Raw genomic sequence first — 27,870 nt, 5'->3', positions numbered from 1 at the left:
CAGCCTACTAAGGTTTGAGTTGTGACATTCAAATCAAACGTTCCTACAGTATGCCAAAAAATACTGTCTAGGTAGCTCAACAGATTTTTAGTTCAAAGTCAAATACTTAGATGTGTAAATGCTGTCTAGCTAGGCATCTCGCTAGGTTTAGAGACACAGTCTCTCTCTTTTTCTCTCTCTCACTACAAGACCAATTTCCTGACCCTACAGCGTGCCAAAGTAAAAGCAGGCGGTGAAGCGCTAGAGAGATTGAGCAACAGAAAAGATAAACGGAGGTGTGAGGGAACTGGAGAATATAAATAGAGAACTCTGCAGCAAAGAGGATTGAGTCTTTCTTTAATTACAGTTAAGTGTGACAGGAATGAGATGGAAATCGTACCTTATCTTTTAGCTTTGTAAAAGCAATGACTTTGCGCATAAATGTGTGTGTGAAATGGAAAGAGAGACCCCTCAGGTGAGCCTATTACTCGTGCTTTAGCAGATAGGTGCAGGTTGCGGCGTAGGGGTAATAAATGTGGCTCTGTTGAAAAGCTCTTACTGTCGGTGTTGCGTAATCTTCCCACTGGGAGCTCTTGCTCCGGGGACCGACTGTCTCTCTCGCTGCCTTTAATTTAGTCTCTGTCACAAAACATTTAGAGAGGTAAGATGCTGTTTAATCCCATGTCTATAACGATCCGTAGTGACAATCTGCATGATTTGCATATATACTGTACATTATCAACACTGCATTGACTTTGAAGAAAATGTTTTCTGTGCTTTTTAGTTACTTTTTGTCATGCTGCAAAGAAAAAAAAGTAAAACAATCAAGCTGAAGCCTCTGCTAGCTGTTTGCTTCAGTAATGGACTGAACGAACATGCAAGTGGTATTTTACTATGTTAGCGCCCACTTACCTGCCTCAACAAGGACTAGGCGAATGTTACATCTCCTAATTAATATTCATGAGCCAAGCTGTTAAGGTTTATAATGATTCACATTTCATTCCTACACCTCAGTATATTATCACCATAACTATCTAAACATTATAGTATATGTTATATAACATTAGGAGCAATTAATTCATAGGCATATTTCATGGTGGTATTTGCATAGTTTCTAACCAGGCAAATATTATGAAAGTATTTTCCCCACGTGTTTTCAAGGCTGTAATGAACAAATTCATTCAAGACCAATTAAAGAAAAAGCGTTGAAGTTTTGTGACAGTGTGTGGCTGAATTCTGCTGCTAATGAATATACGAGTCACATTGTCTCATGGTTTTGTTTTGGTTTGTTTCTCTCAAATCATTTTATATATTTTTTGCATACACAAACCCTTGTTTGCTTACATAGATACTGTACATACACTACCATTGAAAGGTTTGGGTTAGGTAAGATTTTTTTAATGTTTTTGAAAGAAGTCTCTTAGGCTCACCAAGGCTGTATTTATTTGATCAAAAATACAGTAAAAACAGTAATATTGTGAAAATATTATTACAATTTAAAACAATTGTTTTCTTTTTGTAACTTATTTCTGTGATGGCAAAGCTGAATTTTCAGCAACCATTGTTCCAGTCTTCAGTGTCACATGATCCTTCAGAAATCATTCTAATATGCTGATTTGGTGCTTAAATGTGCAGTAAGTGATTTCTGAGAAACGCTGTTTAAAGTGGATAGGACCGAGCGCCACAACACACTTATAGCCAATCAGCAGTAGGGGGCATATACACACATGATGGGGGAGGAGAGAAAGTGAGCAAGAGGGAGATTTGAAGAAAGACTGTAGAAAGAGAGGTGGCTGAGAGACATTACAAAAGAGAAAAGCTCAGAGGAATATCATTGGAAAAAGAAGGGTTATGATCAGGCAAGAGCTTTAGGACTCGTATTAATATTAGAAAAGCTTTCCAGTGCTGGAGCCACATAAAGGGGAAAGGCAGATGTCGAGGTTGCATTGTTTTTGTGCCATACATGAGTAACATTGGTTTTGCTGTATCACAGAACTAAATAGTTTCTAAATAATATTCACACATAATATCCTAAAAAAAACTTAGTCTCTGTTCTTATTGACTGTAATTGGGCATCTGGAGGAAAAAAAAAAAAACAACAACTATGAAGTCAACTATGAAGTGTTTTACTTTTTCCTGCCTTTCTTGTAAAACAGTAAAATTAAAAAATTCATGGATAACAACAATAAATATATTGTAGCTTTAGAAATACTGATGTAACTAAAGAGCTTACACATACTGGTGGATTAACCATTACACAAACATGAAAAATGATTTTAGCACCAATACTGATAGTTTAGGACAGCTGTGGCACAAACCATACATTGGGTATCAGATGTCTAATAACTTCAGCACTGTATATTGTGAATATAGTTTAAATCTCTACTCTACATTAAAATTGAAGATAGTAATAAAGATAATAAAGAAAAACACAAACTTAGTGTTAAGCAACAGGCAAGATAAATGTTTTGCAGGAACACACACATTCACTTCAGACACAATCACCTCTTCCTGTCATTTCTTTATCCTGTAAATAGGCTATAAGAAACGTCTTACATTTATATTCAGTTACATGTTGTTATCCCTTTACAGTTACTACTCTCATAAAATAATTGAATGACTTGTTGATTTTTAAATCTAAATTTAACTTTAAACAACAGATATTTCAGCAAAATCAATATTTTTGCGCTGAATATCAATTGTCTCCCTCTCTCCTGCGTTCCGTCTGTCTGACGCGGGTGTGCGCGCCGGTGCTCATTCAGTAAAGTTTGAAGTTTAATGCAGACTTTCAGGACGAGCCTTTGTGCAAAATGGAAGTGTTCGCGTGAATTTGTAACATTTACAGATAAGGATCTAGACGTAGAATGAACGTTTTGTGCTGAGGACACGCATGCATCTGTCAAAGCACCTGCTTTAAGCTTAAAATAAAGAGTTCTCATGTTTTAGGCAGTTTTGATCACGTACCTTTCCCGCAGCTGCTCAATCTGTTTCCTTCATTATTTTTAGATGCATTTTGTCCATAGAAATGCGTTATTCAGTGTTGTAATTTGACTTGACTGGCGGAAGTCTTCCGTGCACAATGGGCAGACCCAACTAATCGATAATGAGAATTGTTGTCGATTATTTTCATTTATCGAATAGTTGTTGCAGCCCTAATCTGCATAGAAAATAATAAAACAAACTACAAGCATAGATAAATACAATAGAACAAAGACACTATTGCTTTAGTATCAAAGTGCTTTATGTTTTTCAGGTCTGATAGTATTCAGGTACAGAAATTGAATAATCAAATGTAAAATAACAATGCATAGTCTTCACTGTATAAATTAAATATAATTAATCTTTGTTAAAGCTACAAAAGTGATTTTCTCTTTGTATTTTGTTGTTTGATTAACATTAATGACACAGACAGCAGCAGGAATATTAGGCTGCTGTCACTTTAAGACTGAATGCGTAGATCCAATATAATGATACGTATCTGATAATTTTGTGTGTATGTGTCCGTTCACACACAAATAGACACGGAAGAGAACGGAATTCAGTGCTCTGTGTGCACGAGTTCTGAATTGAGTTCTCTTGCACGTCTTCTTGCGCTCAAATGGTTTAAAATTGCTTGAATGTTTAAACTGACAGGACCTAAAACACTTGCAAATTATACTACAAATTAAACTTTCACTCTATAATGGTTAAACTTTGCAATTAATCCAAGAATCAAGTACGTTTCGAACTGTGCTGCCTGGTCTGTATGGATCAACTATGATCCCTATACTGTTGCAGATCCACACATTGCGATATCGATGCTAAAACTAGATATTGTGCAGTCCTAATTCTTATTATTATCAATGCTGAAAAATGCTGTGTAAGAAAAAAATACACATTTACCTACATTTTACTTTCTTTCTTATAAGCATTTCCATTTATGCATTTTGCAGACGCTTTTATCCAAAGTGTACACATTTTTATTGGTTCTCTCTTTCACTGGGAATCGAGCCCATGACTTTGGCATTGTTAGCACCATGCTCTACTTGTTGAACTACATGAACACTGTATTGTTGTAAAGAGTCCAACTAGTACATTGTAACATCGTTTACATGCATATTTAACACCCTTGAAGGAAATATACAGGTTTTTTTTATAACATGGAGTTGTTGCCATGGTAAAATGAAAGGGTTTGGATTAGCATGTTTGTCTGCTGTGGCTTCTAAATCCAATTCCAAAAGCTAAATGCTAACGTGCTACAGAAGGAGTGACTCATGCAGCACAGCTGGTTTATAGAAGTGCATGTAGTGATTCAGTGAAGACTACTTCACTGATTTCTTCATTCTTCCTTGGAGATGCTGCAGTATGAGACTGGATATCTTCCTAAACAGAACTTGTGAGTGGCCGTTTGCTGTGGAAGCTGACAGAAGCGCTTATACTGTATGCGGAGCGGTTCTGAATGTCAGCTGAATAGCAAATATCATGAGTGCATATTGTATGAAAAGGAACGAATAAAAGAATCCAGGGGGAAAATACCACACACATAATGAGCAGACTTATGAAGATTTCTGTCACTGTATTGGTTTATGTAAGCCACTGGGGTGGTGGGAGTCTTTAGTTCTCCTCACAGAGCTCAAGAGTGCTCTTTCTCCATCTCTCTTTCTCTCTCTACTTCTCATTCACACACCAAACAATGCTGCTTTTTACATTACAGCAGGATGACCATTATTGCAAAATATGATTCATATTATTTGAATGGTTTTCTTACATCGAGACTAATATTCACATTCAAAGTGCACTCATTAAAATGTCCTTAATTAAAATGTGAATTTAATTTGAATACTTTTGAAAAATATGTTTAAAATGAAACGTGACAAAATGAAATCACACTAGGGATGCACAGTATGTTGGTAGTATCAGTTATTGGCTAATATTACTGATTTATTAAATTACTGGTATCAGACAGCCCACATTTAAATTACCTTTGCCATAATTTAACTTACTTAAACTTAAATATTAATCATTAATAACACTGTTAAATCTTTTTTTAGCAGATCTTATAATTAATATACTGTACATTTTTCATAATGTACTTTAAAATGTTCTCATGCTTAAATTCTCTTGTTGCATTTAAAACTATTTTATTTCTATAGTGTTTTTTTTAATTATTATTTTTTAGGATTTTTAATATCAGCCAATTATTGGTTATCAGACACATATTGGGCACTTTCATTGGTCGAATTAATGACGACAGACTGTGAATATAGCATTGGCATCTTTAACCAAAACAATTGATTTTTACATAATGCTGCACGCATGACACTATATGTAAGTATAAGTTCAATATAGCATACAATATAGCATACATGAATTACCCATAGCAGATCTGCTACGGGTAATTCATGTATGCTATATTGTACATTGTGATTCCAAGCAGATTGAGTTAAAGAATTAAATCACTTCAGAATACAGATTTCCTGATAATTTACTCACCCCCATGTCATCCAAGATGTTTATATCTTTCTTTCTTCAGTTGAAAAGAAATGATTGTTTTTGAGGAAAACATTCCAGGATTTTTCTCCATATAGTGGACTTCAACGGCTACCAACGGGTTGAAGGTCCAAATTGCAGTTTCAATGCAGCTTCAAAGGGCTCTACACGGTCCCAGCTGAGGAATAAGCGTCTTATCTAGCGAAGCAATTGGTCATTTTTTAAAAAAAAAATTATATACTTTTTAACCACAAATGCTTGTCTTGCACTAGCTCTGCGATCCGCCACGCATTACGTAACCACGTTGAAAAGGTCACGCGTGACGTAGGCGGCAGTACCGCGGTAGGGTGAAAAACTCCATCTTGTTTTCTCCTCCAACATCAAAATCGTCCGACAGCGTTGTTTTACCTTTTTTGTAAAGGCCGTTTGGCTTTGTCTTTGCACGTTCACTTTGTAAACATTTGCTCGGTACTTCCACCTATATCACGCGTGACTTTTCCAATGTGTTTACGTAATGTGTGGTGCATCGAAGAGCTAGTGCAAGACAAGCATTTGTGGTTAAAAAGTATATATATATATATATATATATATATATATATATATACATACAGTGCTCAGCGTAAATGAGTACACCCCCTTTGAAAAGTAACATTTTAAAAAGTAACATTTTTAATCTCTCAATGAACACAAAAACAATTTCCAAAATGTTCACAAGACTAAGTTTTATATAACATCTGTTTAACTTATAACATGAAAGTAAGGTTAATAATATAACTTAGAGAACAAAATTTTTAGTTTTACTCAAATTAGGGTGATGCAAAAATGAGTAAACCTCACTGAAAGTCTCTGGAGCAATGCTAAATTTTATTCAACCACAGGTGAGTTTAATTATTCATTACACAGGTGTCCACCAGACGGTTGATTATTAAAGGGTGTTAAAACCCCTTCCCATTTCATGCTGTCAGCAATGGCACCACATGGAAGAGAAATGTCACAAGAAAGAAAATAATTTCTTTACACCAGAAAGGTGAAGGCTACAAGAAGATCAGCAAAGCTTTACTTATCAGTCAGAATACTGTAGCAAAAGTGGTACAAAATTTTTAAAAAGATGGAACTGCAACCATCTCACAGAGATGTCCAGGTCGTCCACGGAAGTTAACACCTCGACAGAAGCATCTTCTGATAAGAAGGGTTGAAGAAAATCGGCATGCAAGTTAACTGCAGTTATCTAAAGAAGTAGAAAGCCAAACTGGGGTGACTATTTCCCGTGACACAATACGGCGTACACTGCAGAGGAATGGCATGCATGGGTGCCGTCCACGAAAGAAGCCTCTCCTAAAGCCCAGGCACAAAAAAACCCGCCTAGAGTTTGCCAGGGCCCATGCTGACAAAGATGAAGACTACTGGGACTCTATACTCTGGAGTGATGAGACCAAGATAAATGTTTTTGGAACAGATGGCTTCAAAACTGTATGGCGTCGCAAAGGTGAGGAATACAAAGAAAATGCATGGTGCCTACAGTGAAACATGGTGGTGGCAGTGTCCTTATGTGGGGCTGCATGAGTGCTGCTGGTGTCAGGGAGCTGCATTTCATTGATGGCATCATGAATTCACAGATGTACTGCTCTATACTGAGAGAGAAGATAGTACCATCACTCCGTGCCCTTGGTCGTTGTGCACTTTTCCAACATGACAATGATCCTAAACACAGATCTAAGGCCAATGTTGTATTTCTGAAGATGAACAGGGTGAAAGTGATTCAGTGGCTCCTGATCTGAACCCAATCGAACACCTATGAGGAATTCTAAAGAGACAAGTTGAGCATCACTCTCCATCCAGCATCCAGTCTCTAAAAGAGGTAATTCTTGAAGAATGGAAAAAGATAGATGTCCAAAATGTCGCCAACGTGTTCATTCCATGCCTAGAAAACTTGGTGCTGTCCTTAAAAATCATGGAGGCCATACAAAGTACTAGATGTAGTAGTTTTTGTTGTGGGGTGTACTCATTTTTGCATCACCTTAATTTGAGTAAAACTGAAAAAATGTGTAATCTAAGTTATATTATTAACTTTACTTTCATATTATAAATTAAACATATGTTCTATTAAACTTAGTTTTGTCAACATTTTGGAAATTGTTTTTGTGTTCATTGAGATATTGTTTAAAATGTTACTTTTCAGAGCGGGTGTACTCATTTAAGCTGAGCACTGTATGTATGTATATATATATATATATATATATTTTGCTAGATAAGATCCTTATTCCTTGTTTGTGATCGTGTAGAGCCCTTTGAAGCTGCACTGAAACTGCATTTTGGACCTTCAACCCATCGGTAGCTGTTGAAGTCCACTATATAAAGAAAAGTCCTGGAATGTTTTTCCTCAAAAACCGTAACTTCTTTTCGACTGAAGAAAGAAAGACATAAACATTTTGGATGAGTAAATTATCAGGAAATTTTAATTCTGAAGTGAACTAATCCTTTAAGGATCTGCACCATTTAGATTTTCATGACAGAACTTTGTATTTAAACATTGACTAACAAAATGTTTGGTTACACTTTATTTTACAGTGCCGTAGTTACATTGTAATTACTTATATAAGTACTGAGTACTATTAATTAACTATATGTACTTACTATAGAGTTACAATTAGGGTTAGGGTTTGGTTTAGTTTCTTGTAATTATGCATAATTACTATAGTAAGTACATGTAGTAACATGTAACATGTAGTAACCAAATGTTTTTGTTTTTTTTTAAGTGAAAAATAAATATTTTTGATTAATCTTAAATCAAAAATTAAGGTTTGAACCAAAACATAAATTATAGATTGAGGAAAAACGTTAAAAAAGCAGAAAAAAGTTGGCTCTCCAAAGCTAAAAAAAAAAAGCGAAAAATTTTAATTTTGATTTTGCTAACACTCATTTTTTAAGTTGAACTCACATTACTTATTAACATTAACATTACTCATTAAAGTGTCTGATCAACTCTAACATTTCTCGGTATTCTATAAACTGCTTTTGCTTGTGTGTATGTTTCTACTATCGTCTGCTTATCTGCTTCTTTCTCTGTCCATCTCTGTCCCTTTATTTGCTCTCTGCTCGTCTTTCCATCCCTGTTTGTGTCTTTCTGTCTCTCTCAGAGGTGTCAGACTACACTCATCCTCCAGCTGCTCCACACTCACTCATCTCTCCTCAGCCTCCACCTTCAGTTCCCACCAGCCTACTAAAAGCCGCAGTCACCATCAGTTCTGCTGCCCTTCCAGGTTGGGCAGACCAGAGCCGCCCTTCAGCAGGTCCTCAGAGCGGGCCAGGTAAGGGCCAGCAGAGGGCCGACAGATCCAAAATCCCTTAGTCCACTTTTTCTGTACCCACAACATTAGCCCATCTCCCCCTTCAGATTCCTACATCACCCTGAAGAGTTGACAGCCATTTGCAGTGACAAAGAAACCTGAGTCATTCATTCTAAATGAGAGTAATTTCCGGCGACATTAGCAGCAGACAAAGTAGAGAACTTTATGCAAATTAACAGCAACGCAATGCAGAAACTACCAATGGGAGTGCAGAAGGTGATCCACCTCCCAATACTGTAGTTTTATTGGTGACTGAATTTGCGTCACTGCTCATTTCTCACCCCTACTGCAAGGTAAAAAAAGGCTCTTCACAAATCACCAATTCTCATTAAAATTGAAAAGTTTTGCTGCAAAATGCTGTCATTGTGAACATCCCTTTACACCATGTGTTATGCAACAAGTTTCCAGGGTCAAGTTATTTTTCTGTCTTCAGTGAATGTGAAATACAGCCAGTGTGAACATTTTCCAGTGCTCAAAAATATATATTTTTTTCTGCTGTCCCTATTTTTATGGAAGCTTGTTTCTGCCACAGAATAAAACAATTTAAAAGAAAATTGTGACTTTTTATCTCACAATCCTAGAATTTTTTCTCACATTTGCAAGTTTACATCTCGCAATTCTGACTGTTTTTCTCAAAATTGCGAGATATAAACTCGCAATTGCGAGTTATAAAGTCAGAATTGTGGGACATAAACTCGCAATTGCGAGAAATAAAGTCATAATTGCGAGATGTAATTACAATATATAATAATATACAATATATAATATACAATTCTGAATTTTTCTCACAATTACGAGTTTATATCTCGCAATTCTGAATTTTTTTCTCGCTATTTTGACTTTTTTCTTCACAATTGCGAGTTTATATCTCGCAATTCTGAGAAATTCTTTTCTCAGAATTGTGAGATATAAACTTACAATTGCGAGTTAAGTCTAATTCTGAGGGGAAGACTGGCTTTTTTTTCAGAATTGCGAGTTTATATCTCTCAATTCTGACTCTATAATTTGCAAATGCGACTTTATATCACACAATTCTGAGAAAAAAAGTCAGAATTGTGAGATTTAAACTCACAATTGCGAAAAAAATGGCAGAATTGTAAGATAAAAAGTCGCAATTACCTTTTTATTTTTTATTCAGTGACAGAAACAGGCTTCCATATATTTTTCACTAAATGCACCAAAAAGAATGATCAATTTTCATTTCTAAAATGTTATATTTTTGATTAAATGTTGTATTTTCTTAACTGTAATGTTACTCTATAAGTTCATGCATGCTATACTATGGCATATGGCGCAAAACATTACTGATTGGTTGATAGATCATTCTTATGAATGCCATCAAGACGATCACAAGTTATTTTTGCAGTTTTGACAAAACCTCATCTATTTTAGCCAGTTAGATAACATTACTTTAGAGACAAATCAGCACATTTTGCAACAATGGATGTACAAGATCAAAATCGCACAAGCAAAAGTAAAAAAAAATTTCTGAATATCAGCAGGAATTAACAGCTGTGCTGTGATGGCTGTGCCATATAAAATTAAATATACACTACTGTTCAAAAGCTTGGGGTCTGTAATTTTTTTTAAAGAAATTAATACTTTTATTATTATGTACGCTCTGACATGGAAGAGATGGGATTTATCACTTGTTGCTTTATATCATCCTGCCTTAGGATGTTACATGGTGTAATGCTCTCCACTGTGTCTTGCAAATCTGTAGATTCACCAACACTCATTAGACACCAGCCTTTTACCAAACGTTCTACTGTGCCCCTCACCTTTTGACCTTTGACCTCCTGCACTCATCCAAACTGTTGCCCTCACCTGGTATGTCACATTTTGTGGGTGCCACCATGTCCTTCCTCTTGCCCTCGCTGTAAAGTGCTGAGGACACTTCAGGGACGGCGGAGGAGGAAGTGATCACTTTAGCACTGTGTCAGAGAAGATGCTAGATGAAGCATGTCAGACAGACGCTTGAGGAAGTGAGAGCTAGCAATTAATGTCTTACGGTTTGACGGGTGCCTGTCATATGCAGTTGCTACCATTTTCACAATCAATTCCTCATTTATTTCTCTGTCCTTGTCCATCAGCATCCCTCATTCACTCTCTCTCTTCCTCCAGCGTCTCTGTTCATGCAGGATCAAACATGGCTGGCTCAATTCAAACCTCACAGAAGGCCATGAATGAGAGAGAGAGAGAGTAAAAGAAGAGACAGACACAGTGTGTGAACTTGATCTGTCGCTCTCTATCCTCTTTTCCTTAACTGTGCCATTTAAAGCCTTGTGCGCACGACTGCTCACAAAATGCCTCCCGAAATAAAAGCAACCTCATTACTTTAGACTCTGACAGGCTTCCTCACTTTCCTATTTTCTTTACTCTAATATCATCATGTTTTCCTCTTTATTTTAATTTATTATCACCCTGCAAGTGATTCATTCAATGTTTACGTCATATTTAATTTAGCACGAAAGGTAAAAAGGTAACTCTTTACAATAAGGTCTCATTTGTTAACATTAGTTAATACATTAACTAATATGAACTAACAATGAGCAGTGTATTTTTACAGCATTAATTAACCTTTGTTAATGTTAGTTAATAAAAATGTCCATTCATGTTCGTTCATAGCGCATTAACTAATGTTAACAGACACATATTTTGATCTGAATAATGTATTAGTAAATGTTGAGATTACCATTAACTAACATTAATAAATGCTGTAGAAGTATTGTTTACTGTTATTTCATGTTAACTAATGTATCTAATGTTAACAAATGATACTTTATTGTAAAGTGTTACAAAAAACAAACAAACAAACAAACAAAAAGGTCCCACTTTATATTAAGTGGCCTTAACTACTAGGTACTTACATCTAAATTAATCATTTGATACAATGCACTTATTGTGTACATACATGTTTTTACATTGTACTTATATTTTTAAAACACCTGCATGTAATTACATATGTAATTCATTTCTGTAATTATGTTTATAATTACACTGTTGACCCACCCCTTACACCTTACCCCTACCCTTAAACCTACCCATACCACCAAAGCTTTCCCTAACCTTACCCGTATCCCACCTCAATAGCAGCAAAAGTGTTTTGCAATTCAATATTTTTGATGTAAGTACATAGTAGTTAAGGCCACTTAATATAAAGAGGGACCAAAAAAAAAAAAAACTGTGTGATGAACCGAACTACATTCTGCTTGCTGGGTCTCATTCATGAAACACAGGCAGAATGATTTTTGTGTAAATAGTTTGTAAAGATGTTCTGATGTACATTTTCGGATTCATGAATGTGTTCATATTCAAAATGCACAAAAATGTACACCTGCTCCCAGCCATACGCAAATGTTGCGTAGAACATCTGAACTTTGTTTTCTTTTATGTATACTGCACTCAAAAAAAAAGAACTTTCACTGTTGTTAGTTTCACTCAAACCATCCTTGTTCACATTACTTAAAAAGTCATGTTACTACCATGAACTTAATTTAACTGAGTTGTTTCTACACTCAAAAAAAAAAAAAAAAAAAAAAAAAAATTTAAAAAATGAATGGTTGGATTTACTTAAAAAAGCAGTGTCAAGTGGGTTTCACGCAACTATATTGAGTAATTTGTAGAAATAATAATTTAGTTGAACAAAATAATTTCAACACAGGCGCCACTCTTCTGCATAATGGTAACCACACAATTCAAAAACATTACAGAAACTCCTCTAAATGTCCAATAAAACTGAACATTAAACACTAACATAAACTAACAACATCTTCCCCTTTACTGAAAAACATAAAATAACACTTAATCCCTAAATTTACTCTCCTAATGCAGTCCCTTGCAAAGCATGCTGGGAACTACTTTTTACCTTACGTAATAAACTTTTATAAGTTTAACATAACATTATTAAGTAAACTGCACATAAATATTATGTAACAGTGACAAATTCAAATGATTTGTATTTACTCAAAGAAATATTGTCAGCTTTGCTTGAATTTATTTTGTTCATACAACTTAATTGTTATTTGTACAAATTACTCAATATAGTTGTGTGAAACCCACTTGACACTGCTTTTTTAAGTAAATCCAACAATTCATTTTTGACACTGCATTTTGATAACAATATTTACCATAGTAATATATAATTAAATTAATTAGCTAACCAGTTAGTTCAATGTAAGAAAATTTAACATTTGAATTTAATTGATAAACAAAAACACACATTATTTACAATATAACATACAAATATTTATCAAATCTAAGGTTTACAAATCCAGAGGAGAGTTTCTGGAAAGGTCTATTTTACGCACAGATTAGCTCCTCCGAATTTACTTATATAGTTATGAAAGTTTCATGAATGAGGCCCAATGTGTTCGTTGCATAGATTATTAAAGGTAAGCTAGTAATTTTTCAGTGTTAAAATATTTTCTTCTATCCAAGTTTCCAGACAAGTAAACCATTCGTTTACTGGCTTCTTTGAAAAGTGTAAATACACTGTGTATCTGTGGCCCTGTTTCCACCTGGTATTAAGATGCATTTTGGTCGATCGGATCACAAGTGGAAGAGGGAAACACAAATCCGTTTACACCTGACAATTTTAATCCGTCTCTTTTGTCTACTTTTAATCACTTCTGTCCTGAGTTCTTCGAGGGGAGGGTCTATGGGCGGGTAAATGTATGGGTTGTATCAGATGTTTCGATCTAATGGACAAAATAAGCATGCGCAATTTACATATGAACGCTACCGGAGACAACGAAAAACATATGGAGAGCAGCAGCTCTCATTTCTGCTCTGATAACCGCAATACCGCACCGAACAAAGTAAAATGGTGAGGATGTGAGAGAACATTGTGCTTGGTATGTTTTTCATCTTCAAACCAAACTTGGGTCTTTAGCTGACAAAGTTTAATCCCTTCTGGCTAGTGTGCTTCACATAATGTTTACGCAAGTCAGTAGGCAGAGAGCTGGTGGTCTTTAGCGGTTGTTCGAACACATTCATAGCAATCTGGTCGAATGCGTTTTCAACTACCTCTGGAAGTGGTCAAAAGTGGACAAGCTCAAAACGTTTTACACCCCGTTTACACCTGTATTTAGCGTCGTCCACTTGTAATACCGATCAACCAAAACGCATCTTAATACCAGGTGGAAACAGGGCCTGTGATGCTATCAGTACATTACTCTGCTTGAGAGTCTGACCAGCTCAGCACAGCAACAGCTCAACCAATGGTGTGAGTTTGAGGAGGGGCTATCTGTTTGCTGACCAATGGCAGACGGAGCGAGAGTGTTCGAGAAACCTGTTTGATAACAATATTTGTTTTTGCAGTTCTGTTTGCTAATTCTATGGCTTTTAATGAAAATGAAACATTAAAAATACATATTTTTGTATATTTTCAGTGGACCAAAACAAATTAAAACTGCAGGTTCTGAAATGCATGTGACCTAGTACATTAAAGGGTTAGTTCATCCAAAAATGAAAATAATGTCATTTATTACTCACCCTCATGCCGTTCCACACCCGTAAGACCTTCGTTAATCTTCGGAACTCAAATTAAGATATTTTTGTTGAAATCCGATGGCTCAGTGAGGCCTGCATAGCCAGCAATGACATTTCCTCTCTCAAGATCCATTAATGTACTAAAAACATATTTAAATCAGTTCATGTGAGTACAGTGATTCAATATTAATATTATAAAGCGACGAGAATATTTATGGTGCGGCAGAAAAACAAAATAACGACTTATATAGTGATGGCCGATTTCAAAACACTGCTTCATGACGCTTCGGAACGTTATGATTCAGTGTGTCAAATCGGCGGTTCGGATCGCCAAAGTCAAGTGATTTCTGCAGTTTGGCGGTTTGACACACGATCCGAATCATGATTCGACACGCTGATTCATAACGCTTCGAATCTTCATGAAGCAGTGTTTTGAAATCGGCCATCACTATATAAGTCGTTATTTTGTTTATATTAAGGTTGAACCACTGTACTCACATGAACTGATTTAAATATGTTTTTAGTACATTAATGGATCTTGAGAGAGGAAATGTCATTGCTGGCTATGCAGGCCTCACTTAGCCATCGAATTTCAACAAAAATGTCTTAATTTGCGTTCCGAAGATGAACGAAGGTCTTACGGGTGTGGAACGGCATGAGGGTGAGTAATTAATGACAGAATTTTCATTTTTGGGTGAACTAACCCTTAAAGACAGTACAACATATTAAATGAACAGCCCTCATAGCTTCATTTTCATTCGCATTAAATTAAACATGGCGCTTATATACTTTAGTTAAACAGTAGGAAGTACTGTAATTAGATGTTTATACTTATTCAGAGAAACCATTTACACCTTTTCTAATTAGGCTGAAAGTTTTAGTTTTGTGATGCACCAGTCTAGATGACGCAAAGCTGTGATTCAGCAACTAGTGGAATGAGTTGAGTCTGCCATCTAGTGGACATATTTGAGCAAAGCAGTTTGTCTGAGCACTGAATCTAACGTATCAATACTGTATCCTACTGTAGTTCATTTCATGTAGAAATAATTAAACTCAATTTTGTGTGTATTTTTTTCATGTTCTCTATGTGTTTTCATCCCTCTTTTTCTGACTTTCTGTCACTGTATCCCTGTCTTTCAACTCTCTGTCCGTCTTGTCCCTCATCATTAGTGAGGAGGAGGAGAAGGAGGAGGGTGAGAGTGATTCTGTGCATCAGTTCTGTTGCACCACCTCGGGGTGCAGTAGCCCCTCCTCTCGCTAACCTGCAACCAATCAGCATGAGTGGAACTGCTTGATTGACATTTGTTAGTTGAACTCTATGTTAACAGGACACTACTGTTCTTTTGGTACAGTTTTTGTAATTGCATGTTTCATAGTTTGTTGTCTTGGTTAACTACTGTTACATTTGTTTCTGATAAGTAATTGAAAAACTTCTTTACATAATCGAATTAATGGTGTATTCAGCTAATGCAAGAAACAGTGCTTTGTGTGTCTTCTATATTTCTCTTTACAGAGATATCGGGTACAGTCAGTAATACAAGCTTTTTTGTATTATTTTTTTTTTTAATGAACACTGCACAGAGCTACAATGACTTTGCAGCCGTTTAAGATGTCTTTAAAGTTATTTAGTGTTATAGAATACATATATCTAGCCAAATATACTTCAAAAGATCAGAACAGTTGCTGGACAATCTTTCCTTTCTATGCTGACATTTTAATTTCATTTAATTCTCATTTCATACACTGTTTAGTAAGAACCTTATTTTGTAAATGAATAGTATACCAAATGTCACTGTGGTTGTTGAATTTGTGTACACCCATGTTAACCTATTGTTCATAATTCATGTTTACACTTCTTTGTTTTCTCTAGTAGGAGGCATATATTATAGCTGAATGTGTCACTATGAATAGAGTAGATCATTATCAGGACACGCTGCCATTTTTCCCTCAAAATTTCAGATTTATTTTAATAATTTCAAAAATATACTGAATTTTCAGGACATCAGAAGCAGGAAGTGGTGGTCAAAAATGTCTCAACACTGAACAGAAAATGACATGACCTTCATATATATATATATATATATCATTTCAGTAAAAGTAAAGTTCAGGTAGAATTCAGTAAGCTGATATTCAGATTAAAATATCATATTAAAACTTATTTTTGGCATTAAACATTAAAAAGGACCTGTTATGCTTTTTTACATTTTCAACTTTCTTTGGTGTGTAATGTTGCTGTTTGAGCATGAAAAAGGTCTGCAAAGTTACAAAGCACAAAGTTACTCCAAAGGGAGTTATTCTCTATATCGGTGTGCACAGTTTCTCAGCTCCCTGAAACGCCTCCATTGTAGTGTTGAGTTTTCTTCCAGGAACTTACACGTCACAGTATTCCTCATTTAAATAATTCCCGCTCAAGGCATATGCAAAATAAAGGGGGCAAGGACTGGTTGAGTTGCAGTTGGTAGTGTTTTGTCACCATGTCCAAGAGACACTGTTTTTTCCTACCCAGATCTAATGCCTGTGCGATTTCGGCAATCCTATAAGATCATTACAAATCACACTGTACGACATGGATCTAATAAACTTGGGTATGACATGTACAAAGCCTTGAATCATAGGCTAAGATGCAAGTTAGTATAAAAGAATAAAACGTCATCAGCATGCGCTAGTGGTAAACAAATAGAGCAAGATGAAGCACACTTTGGCAATTGTGGTTTTTATGTGTGCTGAAAAAAAGAGAAAGAAGCAAAAGAGGAGAATATGGACACTTTCATGGCTAGGGAAAAGAGGCCAACTTGGCATGCCAATTTTGCAAATGGAGCTTATATAAAGTTTTAACGCCATGTTGCATTAATCAATACACCATTTCATGTTGCATTTTTATTGGCTACTCAGTAGACGTAGTTCATAGCAGCAAACACACTGTGAGATGATCATGCTGTCAGAAAATTATCTATTAGGCTATCTTTGTGTAGCGGACGTAGGCCGGTAAGAGCTGTGCATGTAAACCTCACTCCCCTGATCTCAAGAGGTGCTCTGGTGACTTACACTAGAGACTGTGGTCTTTAGCCTTCTTGCTAGAGGGCCCGACTCCCATGCCAGCGGACCCGGGTTCGAGTCCCACTTAAGGCCCCGATATACTTAAGAAGAACGAACTGATATGACATCATTTCAAACAAAATCAGGCCAAAATGACGTTCATTTTGGGAGTTCGAAACGGCTTGCCAAAGCGAACTCTGAGGAAAATTTCACTCCAGCTGCAAAACACCTTCGTACTTCCATTGGTCCACGACTCATTTCGTTTGTTTGAGTCCGTCAAGGTAAAATCTCTGAGGGTGAAAAGATGAACATACTGGATAGCCTCTTTATAGTAAAAATAAAGTTGTGCTTCCAATGAAATGTGGCACTGACACTGTTTTTCATTTTGATATTGTAAAGCTGCTTGCTTTTAAGCAATCTATTGATTTAAATTCCATATAAATAAACGTGACATGACTTTACTGGAGTGCTAATTTGCAGAGCTAATGCTAACATACCCATGTTGTTTGATTAGATGCTTTCAATATGAAAGCTTAGATGCTTTCTTATGCTTTCAATAAAAAGATGCTTGATGTTTTCTCATTTTTGTTGTGTTTAATTTTATTACTGAGAGGATAGCGTGCAGCACATATTTACAAATTCATCGAACATCTGACGCCACCCACACCGCTGAGAGCGGCGTCAGATGTTCGATAACATATTTTGAACTTAGTTTTACCCCTAAACTAAGAACGAAAAAGAACATCGCCATGAGTATATCGGGGCCTTTAGAGCGGGCGGTTGAACAGGAGGGGTTACATTGGATGGGAGTGAGGGGGGTGAGTGTAACTGTCGTAAGCTAGTAAGAGCTGTCCATGAAAACCTCACTCCCCTGATCTCAAGAGGCAGTCTAGTGTCTTTGTTAGTGTGCCTGACTCCCACGCCGGAAACAATGGTTCAAATCCCGCTCAGAGCGGGTCAATAGAACTGGTTACATTTGGTTGCAAGACCGTGACAATGGCTGTCTTTGAACCTCTCTCACTGTACGACGTAGGACCACTGTTTAGGAGCCAAGACCACAGAAATTGCCATGATTGGTCATCTTTTTTATCTGAGACAGCCCAAAATCGTACAATGTGTACCAGGCATAATGCGGTTATGGTAAGGGGCGTGACATTTCCGAAACATGCTAGATGCGGTTGACCAATCACAACACACTGATTCAGCCGACCAATCAGAGAAACATTGTGATTTTCAGGAGGAGGGGCTTCATAGTAACAGGAACTAAACAGAGCGTTACCGACAGACTGGGAAGAGAGGTGCTGCAACAATGTAAAAATATGTATTATATATAATATACATTCAAGCATGAAAACCTTTTCTAATAGACCCCAAAAGCAAAATCAATACTTTTTTTTGGTAAAAGGCCATAATAGGGCTTCTTTAAACCTCTTTTAAAAAGGTGCAATGCCATTTACCGTTGTTTGGCAAATTTTCACAAGTGTCATTTCAACATGACTCCACATGAGAATTTTGCTTAAGGATGAAAGATTTCCCCATGCAGAATTCACAGCGGGTTCAAGTAAGTCACATGGATTCATCGCATTGGCCAACAGAAAGCTGCTCAGTTTGAAAGTGACTTCTGTGTGTGCTTCATGTACCATTTTTGCTTACATTTTGCAGAAATCGCACAAATATATGCACAAAAGTGACACATTTAGTACGCAAATGGCAGCGTTTCCTGAGAATGGCAAAGATGTATAATAGAAAGAGTTTCAAATAAAATTGACATTTTAACAATGTTATTTATTTAATGATATGCATATATAATATGTAAAGGAACAGAAGCACACTATCAAATGTGATTCTCACTTTAGGCCACAAACAAACTTGGAAATGAAAACAAGGTGCTTTTATTGAAATGAAACTATCTACAAATTCTGTAGATATGAATAAATGTGATGGCTGAAAACTCTCTGTTTCTTTCTCTCTCACACACACACACACACACACACACACACACACACACACACACACACACACACACACTCATAATGAAACATTAAGTTAATCTTTCATCAGCTTTTTTTTTTAACCCTCCCTGCAGGTTCCTGAACCACATGAACTTTGCCCCGCCCACTTTTGATTGCACACACGCTGCTCAGGAATGCATGTATGAAATGAAAGTATCCCTTATTTCTTGCTAGCATTCCCAGTCCCTCTCTCCTCACTCCCGTCAGTGTTAATTCTGTAGCAATAATCAGCATATGTGCGTCAGGCAGCTATATTTATACACATTGTTTTCCCTGTGCTTGAGCTGTCAAAAGACTGTCAGAAATGTAGTCATTCAACTCTGCAGTATGTGTTTGAGCGAGTGCACTTGTATGAGGGTGCGGTTTTTGTCACATAAGATCAGTGTGAATGGCTGACTGTCTGTACCAGCAACACGGTAAGTGTTCATATGTTTGTCATTATACAGTATTGTCCCCAGTGTCCATCACATAAAAGAGTTTGTGGATTACTGATATAAATATATTATGTTTATGACAGTCTTTATAGAGCTATTAATGATATTAGTACTATGGCAGAACAAGATTTCTTGTCTGAAGCTCAAATACTTTCAGTTTTATACTCTAGGGAAATGTATACAGTTTAATATGCAAAGTGTTGTCAACTTTTCTGTTTTCTTGTTTATGTGTGAATGGTGTTACTATGTCACAGAGGAGGAAATGCTGAGGTCATGTTTGCCCTTTGTTCTTTTTGTATTTTTAGGACCATTATTTCCTGCAATATAATATAGGCGGTTTGAGTGTGTTTACTGACTGTATACTCATTATAACCAGCAGCTAAAGAACAGCTGAACATGTTTCAGCAGAGAGAGACATGTGAAAATACCTTTTGTGTTTGACTGTGTGTCATCGAGAGATGGCAGGAGCTCCATTGAGACCCTGAGCTGTGTGTGTGCAGGAGGGAATACAAGCTGAGGGAGGATAAAGGGGGTATATGTGCTTTGAGGATGGATGAGGAATAATCAGCAGTATGGGACCTCTCTGACAGGATAGAGTGAATGCTGGAAAAGAGAAGAGGTAAGCGTTTTAGTAATACATAGACCCTCAGGTGTGCAGTAGCACTGGTCAAATGGATTGTGGTTCTGCTTGTTGTGAAACTTTTGCAGTTGTGTTCAGATGAACTTGGCTGGTTCTTTTCATTTTTTTTTTTTTCATTTTCATCATCTTTTCAAGTGGATATAACACCACATCTGAGTAAAAGTGATCTGTTCTAGTCTAAGGAAATAGCTTTCTTAAAAGCTGTCTTAAAATATCTTAAAAAAGCTTTCTTAAAATTTAATTTGAAGAATGTTTGAACTGTTTTTGTCCATGTAATGAAAGTCAGCGGGGTCAAAAAAAGATTATATTAAAAATAAATTAAATTAAATCAAAACAATAAAATAAAATAATAAAATTAAATTAACTTAAAATAAAATAATGAACATTAACTCACCCTCATGTCATTCCAAACATGTACAACTTGTTACTTCTATGGAACATAAAAAAAGATATTTTGAAGAACTGTTTTTTGTCCATGTAATGAAAGTCAGTGGGGTCAAAAATATAAATGAAATTGTTTTAAAAATGAAATAAAATAACATAAAACCACTGAGACAAAATATCAGTTAAACAACTTTTTTTAATGTAAAAGAATGAATTAATAAAATGATCCAAAAAGAATGTGCGTAAACAATGTCTACATAAAGTCCTACATCCCTTTGCGTTTCAGTTAATTAAATATTTCAGCTAATTTGATTATGCGCAGCCATTTGAACACATAGTCAAATCATAAGACTGTGTTATAAGCTCAGTTTAACATATTTTTTTTTGTTTCTTCCATAATAGAAGAACATCTTTTTTTGCATACCGTATAGTTTCTGTGTTTTTGCATTCAGTTTCTGTTTCTACATTGTATTTTTGAATACAATGTTTATTTTTGAATTTTTATTTACCTACTATATTCTATTCCATTTTATTCACACCGTATTTTTTGAGGCTCATATTTTATCGTATTCTATTTTAATTATACGTGCTAATTTGTTGTTGGTTCAACTTTTTGTTGCACTGTGGGATGAGGAATTTTAAGGATTTTAATTTTACTACATTAAATCACGTTTGTGTGAAAAATAAAGAACCTTAAAATAATCCTTCTGGTCCAACCTGTGGGTCATTTCATGACGGCAAAAGGAAATAAAAACAGACACATAATTCTGTGATGTGTCGGCAGTCAGTGAGTAATGAAATTATTGGAACGGCAGCTGAAACACTTCACTGCGTTTACCCACTCTGCTATCTTCGTGTTTGTGTGGTGTTTTAAGCCGCTTTTCATCCCCGTGGATGACTTGGATTAGCGTATCTGTATAGCACTGATTACATACTGGCTCAAGAGAATCTGTGAAATCTGCGACTTTAAAAGGACTAAATTTGATCCTCTTTTTAAGCTGGTCTTGACAACTCTTTCCTGGTGTTCGCCTCAATAACTCACTGATTTTCTTGAATGTTTTTTTCATGACGCCCATTTGGCTTCTGTCCTGTGAATGCAGACTCTGTGAAGCTGCAGTGCCATCAGACCTTTTCAGTTTTCCCACACATTATGTTATAGACTTTTTGCCATGCTTATTTGCTTTATCATATCACCATAAACTGAAAAGGTTCCAACATTTTAAGAATGTTTTTAAGTAATAAAAATTGCATGGATTTGCGACCTTTATTAAGTACTTTATAGATCTTCCTTTGGTTGACCACCAGCGTTGTGTACATGTATTTGGAAAGTTTCTCCCATTATTACATGCAGATTGTCTCAAAATCAGTCAGGTCTTTTCGGGACTTTTCTGTGCAGCTCTTTGATTGGGTCTCTCAAGGACACTTTCTTCAAGTCATGTCATGTCATCCTGTTAGTGGACTGAAATGGCCCACTTCATTTATTTTTTAAACACTAGATTTAAGCATCTAATGAGAGTTCCTTGGCTTTGTTTTTGCACTCCCATTTTATATTAAGGATTAAAGGGTTAGTTCACCCAAAAATGAAAATTCTGTCATTAATTACTCACCCTCATGTTGTTCCAAACCCGTAAGAACTTTGTTCATCTTCAGAACACAAATTAATATATTTTTGATGAAATCCGTGAGCATTCTGGCCTCAGATAGGCCCAGAAAGGTAGTAAAGACATCGTTAAATAGTCCATGTGACTACAGTGGTTCAACCTTAATGTTATGAGGTGACGAGAATACAAAAAACAACAAAAATAACTTTATTCAATAATTTCACACAAAAAGTATTCTCATCGCTTCATAACATTAAGGTTGAACCACTGTAGTCATGTGGACTATTTTAACAATGTCTTTAGTACCTTTTTGGGCCTTGAAAGTGGTAATTGTGTTGCAGATTTCATCAAAAATATTTTAAAGGGGACCTATTATGCCCCATTTTACAATATGTAAAATAAGTCTCTGATGTCCCCAGAGTGTGTATGTGAAGTTTTAGCTCAAAATACCCCACAGATAATTTTTTATAGCATGTTAAAATTGCCACTTTTTAGGGTTGAGCAAAAACGCGCCGTTTCAGTGTGTGCCCTTTAAATGCAAATAAAAATGCAAATGCTTCAAGAGCTCATTCTCCGGTGTCAGGAGTCAGTCAGGACGCACTATAATGTTAGAAACTGCGAATATATGCTGCATGGAGATAGAACAGGTATAGTTTAGTTTACTTATGGTTATAACTTATATTGTCTTCTTGTTTTTATCCACTATATTAGTACAAGCCAGTTAACCGATGAGTTTTATAACATTTATTGTACTTCACAAAAAATATGAAGCGTCCGTTTTCACTCTAGAAAATCATTGTAAGAGCTTAATAAAACACAGTGCATGCGTGCATTAAAATATTATCCATAAACTCTCTCTCTCTCTCCCTTGCATTATCATCAACATACACAGCGAAGTACACAGAAACACTCGTTACAACTAACAGTAAACAAATATATAAAGACCTTATGCCTTTTCGGGTGGTGCTTAATAAACTGGTAAACTTTATATCCATAAATCAACTCCAATGAACTGTAATAAAGTGCTCTCACCTTTATTACTGCTGTATCCAGTATCACTCTGGAGGCTGTAAACTGGATCACGAATAGTTTACTGATCTATCCTTGAGTAACAACTTTTTAGCACAACCTGTGTTTTGTATTGTCCCTTTTTATTGACATTCGTTCACAAAGCAGTCCGGTGTGAAATGATTCGCGCAGACAAAAAACGAATTTCGGTAGAGTTGAGGGAGCATTTTCTTCTAAAACAAAATTAATCCACCTCATCTTCAGCGGCTCAGATTTCGGGAGTAAATGGAGAAAGCTATGTGGATTAATCCATCCAGCTACAGAACACCTAAAACGCTTTGGAGACATTCTCATCAGTGCAGCAATAGCGGACTGTGTACGACTCGCTGTGAACTCGCTCAGGGCGGTTCTATGTTAAAACGGCAGTGTCTGTCAACAGTCGTGGGCGGGGCCTGTAGCTAATGTGACGTCACATTGCCAGGGATCTGGAAACGGCTTGTTCTGAGACACTGCTTATGATTTATTAGGATAAAAAAAAAAAGGATTGGTTGGATTTTTATCATTATAGGGTGGTTGTGTACACACACTGCCAACACACATTTATGTCCAAACCATACAAAAGTGAATTTTGCATAATAGGTCCCCTTTAATTTGTGTTCTGAAGATGAACGAAGATCTTACGGGTGTGGAACAACATGGTGAGTAATTAATGACAGAATTTTAATTTTTCGGTGAACTAACCCTTTAAATGAAGACATTCACTTTGAAGTAAATCTTTATTACAAATGCTTTTGTTAAAGCTAAAGAAGAGCTCTGACATTAATCACTCAATAATACAAGGATGTTTAAAGAAGTGCAAAAACAGTCCAAAAAAATGTATGTGTTGCCCTAATTGCAGTCAAAAACAGTTCAATGTATCCAGTATATCCAATGTCATCACATAAAGATCTGGTATATGGGTGATGAGTGGGCAGATGAGACATTGCTGTTTTCACCTGGTAGTTATTATGTGTATGTTAAAATAAATAAATATTTTTATTCAGCAATGATGCATTAAAATTGATAAAGTAACAGTAAAGACTTTTATAATGTTACAAAATTTCTATTTCAAATAAATTATGTTCTTTTAAACTTTCTATTCATCAAAGAATCCTGAAAAAAATGTATCATGGTTTCCACAAAAATATTAATCAGCACAACTTTTTTCAACATTGATGATAAGAAGGTGAGCTATGGAAGCCCGTTTCCGCCACTGAATAAAAAAATTAAAAGAGTAATTGCGACTTTTTATCTCGGAATTCGGACTTTTTATCTTGCAATTGCGAGTTACAAAGTCACAATTCTGAGAATTATGCGATATAAAGTAGCAATTGCGTGATATAAAGTCACAATTGCGAGATATAAAGTCAGAATTCTGACCTTTTTCCTCGCAATTCTGACTTTTTTTCCTCACAGTTGTGTGAAACTTTATTTCTCACAGTTCTTACTTTGCTTGCGTTTCCTTTCATTGCGACTGACCATCAGGATTGCTGCTTCGTTTTTATTCTACATAAAATGGAAGACATTATAAAGGATTATTTTCAGCGCGGATTTACCAATAAAGAAATTTTGATTTTACTGGAGGAGACACGTAAAGATCAGTCTCCGGACATATGCATTACGCAGGAATATGCATATAGCATGTTTCCACGGTAACCTTGGCTTGTACATGAGTGCAGTGTTTCAAGGAGAAAAAACAGCTTTTACTGCCATCTAGTGGGCTTAATACTAAAACACCAATACCTATCATGTTTCATCAACTTTGTAACTTTGCAACTCAAGTCTGGTGGCTCCATAAAAGGGGGCATTCAAGGGTAGAATCATGCAATTCTGCAAATTACAGTGGAAGTATTTGGTGAATAAAAGTTGTTTTCTAACAGAATGGATACACTAATGAATTTGACACAATAATAATAATATAATAGTAATAATAATAAGAAATAAAAAAAAGTCAGAATTCTGAGATAAAAACTCGCAATTCTGACTTTTTTTTCTCGCAATTGCGAGTTTATATCTCAGAATTTTGACTTTATATCACGCAATTGTGACTTTATATCACGCCATTGCGAGTTTATATCCCAGAATTGTGACTTTATATCATGCCATTGCGAGTTTTATATCTCAGAATTGTGACTTTCACGCAATTGCGACTTTATATCTCAGAATTGTGACTTTATATCACGCAATTGCGAGTTTATATCTCAGAATTGTGACTTTATATCACGCAATTGCGACTTTATATCTCGCAATTGTGACTTTATATCACGCAATTGCGACTTTATATCTCAGAATTGTTACTTTATATCACGCAATTGCGACTTTATATCTCAGAATTGTTACTTTATATCACGCAATTGCGACTTTATATCTCAGAATTGTGACTTTATATCACGCAATTGTGAGATGTAAACTCGCAATTGCGAGATAAAAAGTCGCAATTATTCTTTTTATTTTTTTTATTTTAGTGGCGGAAACGGGCTTCCATAGTGAGCAGCAAATCACCATATTAGAATGATTTCTGAAGGATCATGTGACACTGAAGACTGGAGTAATGGTGCTGAAAATTTAGCTTTCACATCACAGGAATAAATTACATATTAAAATATTTTAAAGTAGAAAACATTTATTTTTAATTACTGTATTTTTCATCAAATAAATGCAGCCTATAGCCTTCTTTCAAAAACATAAAAAAAATCTTACTGACCTCAAAAATGTTGAATAATAGTGTGCATAAGTCAGTGTATATTGCATGTTGATAAAGCACAAAAGTTGCTTAAAAATATACTTCCACATTTTATACGCACCGCAGATGTGTGGCATGTCCATCGTTCTTTTTTTTTAGTTGTCAACACAGCACATTATTGAAATGTTATTTACTCTCACTCAGAGTGCTGTTTGTATGAATTGTGTTTTAAAGGTGTCTTCCCACCAATTAAAAAATAATCAGGGACTAATTAAGTCAAGGTGTATGAAGACAATGAATGCAGATCACAGCCCACAGTCTCACCGAATTACAGAGCAATTACGGCTCATTATGTGAAGGAATGCTATTCATGTGTCTTGTGAGCTGACCTGCAGCTGAACTGATTTGACAGATAATAACTCAATGGAACGCATATGGATGGTGTTACGAAAACTTTGGATTTATAAAGCACATTTGAAAATAGACAACATACTGGAATTGCTCTAAAAGCTGTGAAAGCTTCCGCACAGCATTTTATTTAGCGGTTTGTTTTCTTTCTTTTGTTTTAATGGTATTTTGTTACACAACACATAAGTGGCCTAAAAAAGTATTTGCACACTGTTTGACACTGCAATCATTTCAGCGTCAAAGCAAATGACATCTGCACATAAATTATATTAGTCATTTTCTCGGAACTAATTTCACTGAATCTTCACAACCAAAAAGCATCCAAATACTTGTTGTCTTCATTTTGAACAACATATCTGACTTTTTTGTTAGATGTTTGGTTTGAAAGGTCTATTTGTGTTGTCTTTCTTTACATAAATGGTTCTTAGTTTGTCAGTGCCAAACTGTCCCAAGTACCTCTTGGGACCGCTCAATATGGCTCTGGTGTTTGTGAATGTATTTGCAGGGCAAAATATGCTGAGTATTTAGTTGGAAAAGTTTATTTGGACATATTATGTTTCTGATGCAACCTGCTCAGCAAGTTATTACAACATTCTTGCTGTTTAACAAGCACAGGGCTGACCTGCTACTTCCTAAACTGAAAGCAAGAATAAAGATAAATCTCTTCTATAATGATGTGGGGAAAACAACAAAAAATCATAAAAAATTCCCAGTGTTGTCATGTCCTCTTATTATAAGTGACTCTTCTAAATATGGCCAGTAGTGGGATGTGTTTTTGGGGCTTATTTCCACAATACAGCCATGAGGGGCTTTCGCACTGGAAGAACCTTTTCATAGTTCCTAGAACTATTGGCTGAAGTACCCGGATTTTGCCATGTTCACACCGCAGGAACTAGAATGATTTTAGTTCTAGGAACTCCTTTTGGGGGAACTAAATTAGCTCCTACTTCAGAGAAGGGTCTAAACCAGCACTATAGGAACTCAGTGACATAAGTGTACGTTGATTGGTCAAACGCATGTCAAACACCGGCAACCGGCATTTTTAAAAAGCCGTGTGAACATATTTACTTCACGAACATGGAAAACAGCAATAACGGCATTTTCCTGTTGTCTGCAGGGTTGTGTTCTTTTCTCCGCCTCAATGATATGTAATATTGAAAGTTGTCATAAGAGATTTCGTCTCTTAGCCCCACTTTTTGCTCTTTCAGTCGTGTAAATAATGCATTTACATTCCGTCTCCGTTATCACGAAACCCACGACACACAGCAAACACAGCTCCGTTCACGGCACCTTCCATACACCGGTTTCTAGCGTTTGTAAATGCCGCTCTTAAAGAT

General features: G+C 35.9%; 1 protein-coding gene across 9 annotated transcripts in view; it reads left to right on the top strand.

The window, feature by feature from the left end:
- The window catches only part of LOC127517120 (IQ motif and SEC7 domain-containing protein 2-like), a 94,141-nt gene that overhangs the window by 42,817 nt on the left and 23,454 nt on the right, over nucleotides 1–27,870 (top strand). Inside the window, exon 1 of one of the 9 annotated variants that reach the window (XM_051902333.1) lies at nucleotides 19,551–19,752. The exons of the other annotated variants lie outside the window; for them this stretch is intronic. The gene's annotated coding sequence lies outside the window, so the exon portion shown is untranslated. Of the gene's footprint in view, nucleotides 1–19,550; nucleotides 19,753–27,870 lie in introns of those variants that run through there. 9 annotated transcript variants of the gene reach the window in all.

This window comes from Ctenopharyngodon idella, chromosome 8, assembly GCF_019924925.1.
Source record: "Ctenopharyngodon idella isolate HZGC_01 chromosome 8, HZGC01, whole genome shotgun sequence".
Lineage (NCBI taxonomy): Eukaryota > Metazoa > Chordata > Actinopteri > Cypriniformes > Xenocyprididae > Ctenopharyngodon > Ctenopharyngodon idella.
The sequence above is the reverse complement of the archived record's forward strand: the minus strand, read 5'-3'. Positions and strand labels throughout refer to the sequence as shown.